The sequence below is a fragment of the Chenopodium album genome, chromosome 2 (assembly GCF_948465745.1).
Source record: "Chenopodium album chromosome 2, dcCheAlbu1.1, whole genome shotgun sequence".
Taxonomy (NCBI): domain Eukaryota; kingdom Viridiplantae; phylum Streptophyta; class Magnoliopsida; order Caryophyllales; family Amaranthaceae; genus Chenopodium; species Chenopodium album.
Window position 1 is genome coordinate 15,560,179 of NC_137835.1, and position 12,135 is coordinate 15,572,313.

A 12,135-nucleotide genomic window follows, 5' to 3' on the forward strand; every position below is an offset into this window, starting at 1 on the left:
ATGTGGACGATGCAGGACAGGTTATCGAAGACATGGAAATACACAATTCTCAATACGGGAATCCGAGAGGGTTTGTAAATAAAGGAAAACATAATGTCGATGTCGATTCCGTATCATTTTTGCAAGCTCAATTAACTTCTATTTGTCAAAAATTAGATAATCTTACTGCTACTCCTAACTCTTAACTCTGTAGCTAATGTTTCTGCTGTTGCTAACAATGAAGCTTTTTGTGAAAATTGTGGAATTATAGGGCATTGGGAGCAAGGTTGTAGGTGTTCCATGGAACAAGTTAATGCCTTTCAAATCTATAGGCAGAATAACCCATATTCCAACTCTTATAATGCCGGTTACCGGAACCATCCATATCTTTCGTACCGGAGTACCAATGTACAAAACCCTCCACCTCCACAACAACCACAACAACAACCCCCACCACAACAAAAATATTACCACTCAAATTCTGGCCAGAAAAGCCAAGCATCACCCTTATCATCTTCCGACCCTGCCATGATAGAAATTAGAGCAATGCTTACTAATATGCAAAAGCATATGGAGAGTAGGGATGCGCAAATTGATTCTATTTTAGCCCACAATAAAATCATGGATAATCAAATTGCACAACTTTCATCTACCCTACAATCCCGTCAGCAGGGAGCTCTACCATCACAACCTATCCATCCTAAAGATCATGCCAATGCAATCACTCTAAGGAGTGGTTCACATTATGATGGACCTCCTATGCCAAAGGAAGATGGACCAGTTACTGATCTAGATTCCTCTATACCAAACGCTAATCCTGCTAACCCTGCAGGGCTACAAACAGATACTAACCCTTCTAATGTTTCTGTGCAGGGTAAATCTCAGGATAAGGGGGGAGATGTGCAGAGCCCGGTTATCAAACTACCGTTCCCTAATAGACAATTGAAGAGTAAGTTTGATAAACAATTTGGTAAGTTCTTAGAGGTTGTGAAAAACTTGCAGGTAACAGTTCATTTCACTAATTTAATCACTCAGGTTCCTGCATATGCTAAATTTATGAAAGACATTCTGACTAGGAAAAGGGCCTTTAATGAAGTAGAAACTGTAGCTTTCACAGAGGAGTGTAGCGCTCTATTGCAAAATAAATCCCCTCCTAAATTAAAGGATCCCGGTAGTTTTTCTATCCCTTGTCATATAGGGAATGTTTTTATTGATAAAGCTTTGTGTGATTTGGGTGCCAGTGTCAGTGTTATGCCATCATCTGTCTGTTCTAAACTTAATATGGGAGAATTAAAAGTTACTAATATAACTTTGCAAATGGCAGATCGTTCTGTAAAATACCCCTTAGGTATTTTAGAGGATGTCCCTGTCAGAGTTGGTAAATTTTTTATTCATGTTGATTTTGTTGTTTTAGACATGGAAGAGGATACGCAAATACCCATTATATTAGGTAGACCTTTTCTCCATAATGCAGGAGCCATTATTGATGTGAAAAATGGCAAACTAACCCTTTCTGTTGGTGATGATAATGTTACTTTTAATCTAGGGAAAGTTTTGAAAGGGCCTATGCTAGAGGAAAATTGTTGTTATATTGATATAATGGATGATATTTGTGATGATAGCTTGCCACATGTTCTTTCAAGGGATCCCCCTAGAGGAAATTCTTTGTGGGAATTTATCTACAGACAATGCAAGTGTTTGGGGTAATGAGGTACAGGATATTGAAAGAGCTCTTTCCTTAAAAGAGTTAGGCCCCAAGGAAACAATGAAGGTAGTAAATTTAGTTCAGGAATCAAAACCTGCAGAGGTCAAGAAACCTGAACTAAAACCTCTCCCTTTTCATTTAAAATATATTTTTCTGGATGAACAGGAACTATACCCCATGATCATCAGTACTGCACTTAATGACCTACAAACTTCCCAACTTCTAAGGGTCCTTTAAACCCATAAGAAAGCTATTAGGTACAGTATTGATGATCTCAAGGTTATTAGCCCTGATTTTTGTATGCACAAGATACATCTAGAGGAAAACTATAAGCCCTGCATTCAACCCCAAAGAAGATTGAATCCTAACATGCAGGAAGTAGTCAAGAAAGAGGTTATGAAATTACTTGATGCAGGTATTATCTATCCTATTTCTGACTCCAAGTGGGTAAGTCCTGTGCAGGTAGTGCCTAAAAAAGGTGGGATCAATGTGATAACTAATGAAAAAATGAATTAATTCCCACTAGAACTGTAACAGGGTGGCGTATGTGTATTGATTATCGTAGACTGAATATCGCCACTAAAAAGGACCACTTCCGTCTTCCCTTTATAGATCAAATGCTTGAGAGGTTAGCTAACCATAAGTTCTTTTGCTATTTGGATGGGTATTCGGGATTTTTCCAAATTCCGATTCATTCTGAAGATTAGGAAAAGACAACCTTTACATGCCCTTATGGCACTTTTGCATATCGTAGAATGCCTTTCGGTTTATGTAATGCTCCCACTACCTTTCAACGTTGTATGATGAGCATCTTTTCAGATTTCATAGAGTCTATTATGGAAGTATTTATGGATGATTTTAGCGTGTATGGTTCTTCATTTGATTCATGTCTAATTAATCTCGCTAAAAATTTAAAACGATGTGAAGAATGCAACTTAGTTCTAAACTGGGAGAAATGTCACTTTATGGTGACAGAGGGAGTAGTTCTAGGTCACATTGTATTTGATAAAGGCATACAAGTAGACAAAGCTAAGATTTCAGTGATTGAGCAATTACCTCCCCCAGTTAATGTTAAGGGAGTTAGAAGTTTCTTGGGTCATGCGAGGTTTTATCGTCGCTTTATCAAAGATTTTTCTAAAATTGCTAAACCATTGACTCAGCTTTTGCTCAAGGATGCTCCTTTTATTTTTACTGACGAGTGTCTTGAGGCTTTCAACAAGATTAAGCATGTTTTGATATCGGCACCCATCATATGTGTTCCCGATTGGAATCTTCCTTTTGAGATCATATGTGATGTAAGTGACTTTGCACTAGGAGCCGTGCTCGGACAAAGAAAGAACAAGGTTTTGCATGCTATTTATTATGCAAGCAAAACTTTGGATGAAGCCCAAGTCAACTATGCCACTACGGAGAAGGAGTTTCTTGCTGTTATATATGCTTTAGAGAAATTTAGATCATATCTTGTTGGTTCTAAAGTCATTGTTTTTACTGACCATGCAGCGTTGAAGTACTTGATAGCTAAGGCGGAATCAAAGCCAATGCTACTCCGATGGGTTCTTTTGCTCCAAGATTTCAACATCGAAATAAAAGATAAAAAGGGAGCAGAGAACGTAGTGGCAGACCACTTGTCACGTATCAGGTATGATGAGGGTAAGGATTCTCTTCCTATAGATGATTCTTTCCCTGATGACAACCTATATGCAGTTGTAGAGCAACACCCATGGTATGCCGATTTTTCTAATTATTTAGTGGGTGGTACTCTACCTCTTGACTTGTCCTACCAATAAAAAAGAAATTCCTTTCTGATGTTAAGCATTATTTTTGGGATGATCCTTTTTTGTTTCGTGAGTGTGCAGATGGATTATTTCGCAGGTGTGTTCCTGAATGGGAAGTCCACGGTGTTCTTACTAGTTGCCACACCTCACCATATGGATGACATCATGGCCCCACTAAAACGGTGGCCAAGATTAATGAGTCGGGTTTTTATTGGACTACAATGTTAAAGGATGCTAACACTTTTGTGCAGGCTTGTGACTCTTGCCAGAGGACTGGCAACATCTCGCAGCGGCATGAGATGCCTCAAACCGGAATTCTAGAAGTTGAAATTTTTGATGTTTGGGGTGTTAATTACATGGGACCGTTCTCTTCTTCAAAAGGGAACCGCTATATACTTGTCGTCGTCGACTATGTATCCAAGTGGGTTGAGGCCATCGCTACTCCTACTAATGATGCCAAGGTGGTCCATAGACTTTTCAAGAAGACCGTCTTTCCAAGATTTGGCGTGCCTATAGCGATAATCAGTGACGGAGGATCTCACTTTCATGAGCGGAAGTTAGACACCCTCCTTAAAAAGTATGGTGTCTACCATAGGACAGGTTTAGCCTACCACCCCCAAACTAGTGGCCAAGTTGAAGTTTCTAACCGTGAGATCAAGGCCATTCTAGAGAAGATGGTAGAAAAGTCAAGGAAAGATTGGAGCGATAAATTGGATGACACCCTTTGGGCGTACAGAACTGCATTCAAGACCCCTATAGGTACTACTCCATATAGACTCGTGTACGGTAAAGCATGCCATCTCCCGGTCGAATTAGAATATAAGGCATATTGGGCTATTAAGGAGCTCAATTTGGATGCCAAACTAGCGGGAGAAAAGAGTTTACTTCAACTTAACCAATTCGATGAGTTTAGGTTGACGGCCTATGATAGTGCTCGTGTTTACAAGTAGAAGACAAAGAGGTGGCACGACAAGATGATCCTTCCGAGAGAATTCAAAGAGGGTGATAAAGTGTTGTTGTTCAACTCTTGACTTAAACTATTCCCAGGAAAGTTGAGGTCAAGGTGGTTGGGTCCTTTTATTGTAAAAAGGGCCTATAAATTCGGTTTTGTGGAGGTTTTCGATGAACATGGTAACGAGTTCAAGGTTAATGGCCAAAGACTCAAGCTATATCATGAGGGGGCTACGATTGGTGCAATTGAATTACTTCTCCTAAGCGGTTCCGATTCACTTTGAACTTCAATTTGGTAAGAGGGTCGTGCGGGACCTAGATAAACCAGCGCTTTGCGGGAGACAACCCGTATTTCTTGCTTTCTAGACTAATTTTTTTTCGAGAGGTGAGGAGAGTGAAATTTTACCTTTCATGAGTGTTTTGTACAGGTTTTAGATCACAAAGTACGGAGATTTCAAGAGAAAAAGGCGAAGAAAAGTGAAGCTCCAGGATTGGGTACGGGCCCGATCGGGCGAGGCTCGCCTAATCGGGCGCGCACCTAAGGGTCAAAATTGAGCATAATTTCGCCCGATCGGGCGCAAAATATGGATTTTATCGGAGCATATAATCGCCCGATCAGGCGCGCAAGTGAGGAAGAAAATAAAGGGAAACTTCGCCCGACCGGGCGAAAATTTGGAGAAATTGAGTGCCACGAAAAGAAATATCGGGCGAGCAATCTATCGATTTTGAGGTTCGTGTTCGCGCCCGATCGAGCGCGCACTTCACATTCCAGAAGCACCTATATTCGCCCGATCGGGCGAGGCTTGCCCGATCGGGCGCGCCTAAAATCCGGAGGATTAATTCCTCCTTTCCCCCTTTTCTTTTCCTTTTCTTTCTTACTTCTTCTTCTTTATTCACACTTTCTCTCTCTAAAACCTCCATTTTCAAACCTTCAACCTCACATTCTTTCCAAGATCTTCTCAAATTCATCCATCAAAACCTTAAAATTTTTACATATTCTTAATCCTCACACCTTCCTCTACATTTTCCACCCACTTTCTCCCACTTTCTCTCATATTTTCTTAAAACCCTTAGAGAGAGAAAGCTTCAATACCCAAATTTCTATCTACAAATGGCTTCCAAACGTTCTAGACAACAAAGGGGAAAAAGTTCGAGGCAACAACAACCAATGGTCGACCTGGAGCTTCAAATACCGGGATGGGAGGAGGTTGTTATCACCTCGACGGAACAACGGGCAAGGATGCTCAATCTCATCGAGAGGTAGGTAATCTCTACCCGTTTTGTTCATAATCCTACATTATCTAGATTAGGTCTTGATAAATATGTAGAGAAATTATTTAAGGGTATAGGCATGAGTGGTTTCTTCCAAATGCATCATGATACTTATGATTACTTGACATTAGAATTTATTTCTAGTTTTATTGTTATTAAAATGAATGCTTTGATCACTCATGTACAATTCCGATTACTAAACAACGATGTGCGATTAACTCTAAAAGAATCTGGGAAGTTGTTTGAGCTAAAATCGGACAAACCTATCGAACCCTCCCAAGACCACATTGTCATGGACTACAAGAAACTCACCAGGGAGGGTTTGGTTAACCTCCAACACGCCAAAGGGACGTGGATTCAACATCCTGTCCCAAAGTTTTGGCAAAGGTTTGCCGGCCTCACAATTTTTAGGAGGCATGAATCGGCAAACGTGAGAAGGGATGAACTAGAACTATTGGCATCCTATATGATCCCTAATGCTGAGAAATTAAACATACCTCATAGGATTGCCAACCACTTTCAAAGGGCGGCCAATGCGGCCGAAACGGGTTGGTCTAGGACGCCTATCTATTTTGGGGGTTGGTGACCTATATTGCTATTAAACACCTAGGATGGAACCCAAATGGGCATAGGAAAGTAGTGGGCTTAACCCTCATGGACCTAGCTTACTTAGGGAGCCTAAACTGGGTGCAACCCATGGGCGGTGAGACTTGGTGGATAGTCCACCGGGAATCGGGTAGGAGAGACCAAACCTTTACCCTACCCAACCCCGCCTTGACCAAATTTGAGAAGGGGAAGCCTTCTTACACACTAGGCAAAAATAGCAATTGGCCACCGGTTCAAAACCCCACTATGCCACCGGTTTTGAACCGGTGGGCATTTGGGGGGTGGCAATAGTCAGATGCAAAGCCACCGGTTCAAAACCGGTGGCAAAAACCCATTCCCGCTTTTTTTAAAGGGGTTTTTGGCACCGGTTCCTGTTCAAACCGGTGCCAATAATGGTTGTAATATTACAATTTTGGTCCAAAAAAAAAATACAAGTCACTGTTAAATACAAGTCACACCAAATCACCAATGTAACACCTGGCGAGGCAGCAACTGCAGCATCGAGCCTCGGCGAGGCAGCAGCAGCAGCCTTGCATATAGATAACATCTTTCAACAGCCACCTGCATCAACAAACAAAGATAAGAGATCTCGAAGTGTGTATTAATCAAAGACAACAAGTAGAGCAATACTACCTTAAATTCAACCATATATACATGCAGTGAGGAAGACCGAGAAGAAAAGCCTTGTCAAAATACATTTTCATATTATAAAAGATTCTTAACACGGAGAGAGGACCAACCTAATTTTTTATTCAACCTCTCTTATAACCCACCCCCCTCCTCCATCCATTACTTTGCTTTCCTCAAAGGTTATAGATTAATAATCAAGCATAACAAGTAGCCTTGGCAGAGTAGTAGCAGTTGCAGCCTTGCTAGGGATGCTGCAACAGCAGCCTTGGCAGGGCAGCAGTAGCTGCAACCTTTTGAGGCCAGTAGCAGCAGCAACAACCTCAGCAGGGCTGCAGTAGCTGCAACCTTGCCAGGCCAGCTGCAGCAGCAGGCTCGGTAGGGTAGCAGTAGCTGCAACCTTTCCAGGCCAGCTGCAACGGTAGCCTCGGTAGGGCGACAATAGCTAAGTTAGCAAATTCACCCAATGATTTACGTATAGCGAATTCAGCAAAATAATTTTTATTTATTTATTTTTTTTACCAAAAACTGAAGTAGCAAGATTTAGTATCTTATCTCAAATTACAGTAATTTCTACAAAACTTAATAGAAAAATCGACAGAGCTAACAGAATTTCAAAATGCATCATTAACACATGTAAATAACAATAAGATGATAACCCAAATTGAATGTGATATTGGCATTTACTCAACTCAAATTATACCAAAGCATAACCAATTCAATTTCAAGAGAGCCAAATTACACCAAGCATAACAATTCAATGTGATACTAGCTCCCTTTCTACTCAAATTACCACCCCCAAACAATATAATCAAAACCTATTTTAAAATCCACTTTGAAATTAGTTCCTTTCTACTCAAATTACTCCAAAGAAAATCAATCCCACTTCAACACAATCATAGAATTAATAACCCAACAATCATAGAATTAACACCAAAGCAAAGCAATACAGCAAGCTAAGCCCAATCGACAAATCTGCAACATCATCAATAAAAAAACCAGGGGTATTTGTAACTTTAATTCCTCTTTATTTAAAAATAGAATTAATAATCCTAACATAAAGAAAAGAAACAAACCAATATTCACCATATGTTAACCAAATTCGCTTAAGCTATAAGTGTCTCAAAGAAAATCAAGAAGACAACAACAAAGAGATTTGATATTGTTTTAAGCTACTTGTATAGATTAACAACAAAATCATTGTTATTAGGAAAATTTTAAAGGGACCAAGCTCATTCACAATATGTTAACCAAATAATACAAAATAATTGCTTCAATGGCATTACTGCAGTTTCATGATTCTCATCAAGTAGCTCCTACCATTGGCTAATAGTTCAATTTATTTATGCATTTCTAATTAGTGGACAAAACATGAAGAACTATTTGATACCTAACTAAGGAAAAGAGAGTAAAGTTATTGTGCAAACCTTGAGCTGTGCCTTGCCAGGAGCAGATATTGCAGGTCTTTCAGGCTCTTTATAATTAAGAGGAGGGGCAAAGTCCACCTCACAGTCTGTCTCGATTATACTGATTGCATGAGAGGGCTTTGTTTCAATAATGTCAACGTAATACTTCTTGTTGTTATATGCCATGCTGTCTCTAGAGGTCAAGCATGAATAATTTCTCAAAGTAGTCTCCAAACTGCACAAGGAGATAAGTGCAACACATTCAAGCAAGCAATAATTTGAGTCAAGAAGCATATGGATGCATGAAACTAAAAAGAATCAATATAGCATTCTACTGACATGCTCAACCTCAATCCGCCAATTACATTCTCAATCTGCCAATATTCTAATATTACTTCAACTTCCTACAGCTTCGGTAGAGAATTGGCTCCAATATCCACCACAATCAAATTTCAATATCCAAATCAGATATGACAGAAACTGAAACTATTCAATTAATCATTAAAGCTTCAATTGTTCACTCTATCAAATTAATGATCTAAGATAGTTTCTGCCAATACTCCACTTCGATATGCATGCTCAATCCAATGACAATGAATCCAATTTCACAATAAATCAAACAACATATATAAGACCAAAAACAAGCTTAATTCAGAATATTATTCACAATAAATCAAAAAATATAAGATTTCCACCTTCAAATAAATGCAAGCAGCATAAAGATTATATCTTTAAATATACATACTAACCAAATTTCATACAAACAAATGTACAGAAACAACAGCTTAATTCAGAATATTATTCAGAACATTTCAAATAAAATTCAAAAAAGGCAAAGTTAATAAATATACCTTCAAAATCTTCATCATCTTCAATAGGAGATGAGATCGAAAGCAATTTAAAAATAAAACAACCCAGAAATCACCTAAAATCCAAGAAAATCGATTAAAACCTATCTAACCCAGAATAATCAATTGCTCAAAGCAATTTCGAAAATAAATTATATTAAACCCTAAAAAGTACAAAATTGAATTAAACCCTAAACTCGAAAAATACCCAGAAATTGCTGTTGATGTTGATGTAGATCGAACAAGAAGGGGATGAGATCGAAGGTGGTATTCAACTAATTGGACGAGAATCGGGGAAGAACGAAAGAGAAAAAGAGAGAGAAGGAGATGAGAACGAAGGAGAAGAACAGGAGAAAGAAGGAGATGAGATCGAAAGAGAAAAAAGGAGACGAACAGAGAAGAGAGAGAAGGAGAGATAAAGAGAAGGAGGAGAGAAGAGAAGTAGAGCGGCTGAGGAGAGTAGGGTTTATTTGGGTATTTATGGGGCGGTTTTTTTTTTAAAAAAAAATAGTAAAGCCACCGGTTTGAACCGGTGGATTTAGTATTTTACCCACCGGTTCTCTTTGAACCGGTGGCATTTCCCTTCCCTCGTTTTTTCCCACTTTTTTTCCCCACCGGTTCTTAAGAACCGGTGGCCTTAGGGCGGTGCCAATTTCGTTTTTTCACCTAGTGACACTTTCGAGATAAACGGTCAAGGCGAGGTTCAAGAACCTCACCTTTCACCACAACCCCACGCACCAATCACCCCAAGACCATTCACCACACTACCCCCAACCATCACCCCAACCCTTTACCTATAGCATGCCTTCCTCCTTCGTTGATTATAACATCGACCCCAATGACCCTTATGACTTTTCGGCTTATCGGAGCAAACTAGACCGTATAGAGATGGGGCAAGGGAGAGTAAAGGGCATGGTGCAAAACCTAGATTCTAGGTTAGGCACTTTGGATAGTCGGGTGGGTCATATAGAGAGGAACCTCGGGAGGAGTTTATACCTGATGTACGATGAATATGCACGTCGAGGGGCTATTCCCCCCGAGGCCTTAGTTTCCGATTGGTTCCAATACCCCCAAGGTGGGTATTCCACCCCCGGAGCTTTTGGTACTTATGTGGAATACTCTTTAGTCCATGGATATAGGGGTGATGCTCCTCTTGGGGGTATGGGGGGAAATGTGAACCCTAACAACTTTGCAGGTGGTTCAGGTTATGGTGGTGCTGGAACGAGCCAGGGTGGTGCCGGCTCGAGCTATGGAGGAGGGTACGAGAGGATGGATGATGATGAGGAGTAGCTTCTCCTAGCTACCTTCCCAAGTCAATGAGGGCATTGTTTGATTTGGCTTGGGGGGAGATTTCTTGTATATATGGTAACTCTCTTTCTCTTTTCTTTATTTATTTCTTTCCTAGTGTAGTTTTTATTGCTTTCCTTTATGAAAAAAATACAAAAAAATTTGAAAAAACAAAAAAAAATTTCAAAAATACGTTCCAATGAATTGTAAATCATGCTTCCCTGTGTCCCATACTTAGAAAATATTGTTTTGATTCTTGTTATATGATAATGAGCTTTGTGAATTTGTTGATCATGATTTGAAGTTTAATTGTTTGGATTCCTAAACATGCGTCAATTTTGCCAACTATTTGTGAATATAGTGCTTGACTAGTTGATTTGGTTATGAATGTGTGATAAGCCAAACCTTTGCTTGTCCCTAAGAAAAGATCTCATCAATGAATCAATAAATATGCTTCACCCCAAAAAGTAAAAATCAAGCACAAACGATTCAGGGTAAATCAAATAAACATGCTTCAAAATCAACCAATCAAATCCATCCAATTACCTTTCCTCCCTAACAATTTTCAAATAGAGCAAACTACAAGAGCATATAGAATTCAAGACTAGTGCTCACATACTCAACTTTCATTTATGTGGAGAGTAAAAGATGTACTCGTTCGCTCTCCAACCAACCCCTTTATGTGAACAATGCCCTCATGTAGACACCTAAAAATGTCTCCCCAAAACCAAACCCGATGATGAACAACCTTTCATCGCCATCATTGGTCGGGTTGAGTATTTAATCTTGGAGTGCTTAAATCCATATTTCCATTTCATAAACCAACCCAACTTCTAGCCCATTTCCCCTAACCATAACTTATTTTCCTCTTTTCGTGCCTTTAAACCCAAAATAATTCATTTCGTGTCCTTTAAAATCATTCATTTCGTGTCCTTTTTATAAAAACATTTATTTCAGTTTATTTTGGTCTATAATGTGGGTCCAATGATTAAATAGTTGGATGGATCCTTAAAAGAGATTTCCAACGATACATTATAAGCCCAAATCCTAGTTATAACGAATAAGTTATGGCCAAAATATTAAACTGAGCCCAAACCGAACCTAAGCCCACCTTACCTACGACCCAATGATCATGTAGAGGGTCCAAATGATTTAATCCAATTACTAAACCAATTAGGATTAATTGGAAGCTTCTACAAGTTTCTAAAAGATCTTAATTATCCTTTTTGAAAAGGTAAGATTAAAGAGTTTGAAATTGAATAAAACTCCTTTTTTTTTAAAGTCCTAATTCTATTCAAATTGAAAGACGTTCAAAGATAGACAGATATTATTTTCGTGCCTCATATTTTTTATCCAAATTTTATATGGTTGGATAGCCTTGAAATTATATTTCCAATGATATATTATAATATCAATTCCGAGCCATAACGGAAAAGATATGAATAAAATGTCAAACTCTATCCAAAACTGACACCGTCCCACTATTTCGGAAATATATTTTTTTCTACAAAATATTTAAATCTGATTTTAATTGGGTTAGAAAGTAGATTTCAAGATCTTTCCAACCATATATTATTTATCTTATTCCGATTTCTGGATCAAAAGATATGATAAAAACAAAAACCGTAAAAACTGCTTTCTATCGCAAGAGTTTTATCCGATTCGAATTCTTATCTTTT